Genomic DNA, 3,075 nt, shown 5'->3' on the forward strand with positions numbered 1-3,075 from the left:
TCAGTTCCCATTTGAGCGGGACCCAGAACCAGAAGTGCTGACCTCTGAGGGCAGGAGAAGTTGGGTGTTCTGGCTCAAGCAGAGAGCAAACTCACCTTTCCTCTGCTTTTTTGCTCTCTCTGGGCCCTTGATGAATTGTGTGACACCCACCTGCATTGGTGAAGGCCATCTGCTTTATGCTGTCCACCAACCGAAATGCAGATCTCTTCCAGAAACACCTGCACAGACATTAAGGGATGCCCAGAAATAATGTTTCATCAGCTATGTGGGCATCCCTTAGCCCAGTCAAGATGACGTAAAATAAACCATCACAACCTCCAAATCACAGTGAAATAATGTGAGACCCAGATACAAATATGCAGCTAATTAAAAAAAAAATTGAATTGCTGAATGCTACAGCCAGTGGAAGCCTCGTGGGTCCCTGGGCTGTGTATTTGCTCCCTCCTCAGCTCTGGGATGAATAGCCAGAAGATAGTCTACTGCTTCCTTTCTCCCAGTCTGGCTGGGAAGTCTCTTTCCCACAGTCCCAAGCCAGCTGACCTGGGGACTGGAGTGGTGGCTGTAGCTTAAGAGAACTGAGATGCAGAGGCCCACCCCATCAAGAAAGCCAGGGCCAGGCAGGATGAGCCCAGCATGCTGTTCTCCTCACTGCTGAGCACTGAGCAGTTGGTTCACATCTAAAGGAGGAAGACCAGGGCACTTCCCAGACTCATGGGCCAACACAGACTCATGGTCCACAACTACCCATGGGTTTTAGTGAGAGCTGGAAGAAGTACCTCAGTGCAGTTCAGGGAAAAGTATTTTATAAAAGTAATGAGATTTGTGCAGAATAAAGCAGACATTACATTGTTTATTCACCCCCACACCAAGTTTTCACCTAGACCCATATGTGTGACATGAGAGATGGGAAGGTTCTAATTCCCAGACAGGATCCATATCATGGACCCAGTCAAGCTCACAGGCTCTGCTTTCACGTACAAAGACATGTTCCACCTCCACCCAGCTCAGAAAGTGTTTAAAAATTGTTGTCTGCAGACATAGATGGTTTTGCTCACCTTCAGCATGGAGATTTATCTGGGTGGGCCAAACAAGGGGTTCTTTTACTCAATGCTGTCTCACTATTCTGGCCCATCAAGCCAGTTCTCATAAGGAGAGAGGCTGGGAGCAACTCACTGACGCAGTTGTGTCCTGGCTAAATCAGAACTCGATCTGGCTTGTCTTCTTGCTCTGGGGCTCTTATGCTCAGAAGAAGGGCAGTGCCATGGATAGGAAACAGCACCACATTCTGCAGCTGGCTCATCCCTCCCTGTTGTCTGCATATAGAGGTTCTTTGGATGTAGACACTTTTCTTTCTTTCTTTTTTTTTGAAATGGAGTCTTGCTCTTTCACCCAGGCTGAAGTGCATTGGCACAATCTCGGCTCACTGCAACCTCCACCTCCCAGGTTCAAGTGATTCTACTGCCTCAGCCTCCCGAGTAGCTGGGATTACAGGTGTGCACCACCATGCCCAGTTAATTTTTTGTATTTTTAGTAAAGACCGGGTTTCACCATGATGACCAAGCTGGTTTTGAACTCCTGACCTCAAGTGATCTGCCCACGTTCACCTCCCAAAGTGCTAGGATTACAGGTGTGAGCCACCAGACCCGACCGGATGTAGACACTTTTCTAAAACCAATGAGCTGTCTCAGAAGTCCGGCAAGAAGTCCATCGACTGGAAGGAGCTGTGATCCTCAACCTAAGGGGTGGTCTTTCTCCATTGGTGGTTTTTGAGAAGCTGCTGTTGAAGTATTTGCCAGTTATGAAGGCGAATGGAAAATTTCCCCATTAATTCTTAAGTACTCTGCATAAGGGAGCAAAGCTTCCATAAAGCAGCCTTGAACCAGGATGCCCAGAAATGGCAGCTTTATCCAGACAGATACAGCAAAGACAACCCTTTGGCCAAATGTCTTTCTCTGCGTCATGGCTTTGGCCTAAAATATGCAAGCTTCTCGGAAGACAGATGAGGTCAAATACTCACTCGGCTCTCCTCACCACCCTTATCTTTATGGTTAAATGTTGGAGAGGTGCACCTTTTTGGTACAGCTGTAGTTCGGTGCATGCTGTTCCTTGGTTTTGCCTGGTGGGTTAGACTTTCAGTAATAAGGTGTTGGGGTGATTTTGCTGAAAAAGGGATCCCCTGGGCCCAACCCAGCAGGCATTCCAGTTGCAGCCAGATGCACCGTCCCCTTGATATTTCAAGGATCCCTCAGGCTTCTCCTTGAAGGAAGCAGGAGAATGTTTTTTGCGTTTCTAGAACTCTGGCCCAGAAATTAAGGATCAATTTTCTGATTGTAGTAGAAGTGAAGGTTCCTAAGGAATAGTCCTGAGTGTGAGCCTTAAGAGATAGGGAATGAGAGAAGTGGGCTGGGTGTTGTTCATCCTGTTATTCTTTGAGTGTTTCATGGAATCTGAACAAGGACAAGGAAAAAAGGGATTTTTTTTAATGGAGGAAGGATGATTTTCTCCTAGGGTTATTCTAAGTTGGGGTTTTTAAGGCAGCACGGACTGCCAAATGCTGTTTTTCGTGGACTGAAATCACTTTGGGATATTTTTTCTGCCACACTGGGAAGTTTTAGTTTTTAAAACAATGCTTATGCAGATAATGCATTTTTTCTTAATGCTTGTTTTAAGAGACAGTCTTCATTGGGTTTGCACTTTCCACCCTTGATCTTGTTAGAGATGTCATTTTTGCTGTTCTCCAGGTGAAAGCGTTAACCTTGCACAAGTTTGGTAATAAACGATTGTTGAAGTTTCAAAAAAATTTTTGGATAGTGCTGTTCCTCTGCTCAAAGCCATCAATAGTTTTTTATGACGTGTGGTGATTTCCTATTGCTGCTGTCACAAATGACCACAAACTTAGTTTAACGCAGCACGAATTTATTATCTTACGGTTCTGGAGTCAGAAGTCTGACCTGGTCTCAGTGGGCTACAAACAAGATGTTCTCAGAGCTTCATTTCTTTCTGGAGGCTCTATAGGAGAAAGCTGTTTCCTTCCTTTTCCAAGGGTTCCATTCCATGGAACAGAAGTGATGTCAT

General features: G+C 45.7%; 1 pseudogene; it reads left to right on the forward strand.

Annotated features, from left to right (window-relative positions):
- Nucleotides 1-662: 662 nt before the first annotated feature.
- LOC100612245 (uracil-DNA glycosylase-like) lies at nucleotides 663-2,599 on the forward strand (annotated as a pseudogene).
- Nucleotides 2,600-3,075: the final 476 nt, after the last annotated feature.

Source organism: Pan troglodytes, chromosome 18, assembly GCF_028858775.2.
Source record: "Pan troglodytes isolate AG18354 chromosome 18, NHGRI_mPanTro3-v2.0_pri, whole genome shotgun sequence".
Classification (NCBI taxonomy): Eukaryota; Metazoa; Chordata; class Mammalia; order Primates; family Hominidae; genus Pan; species Pan troglodytes.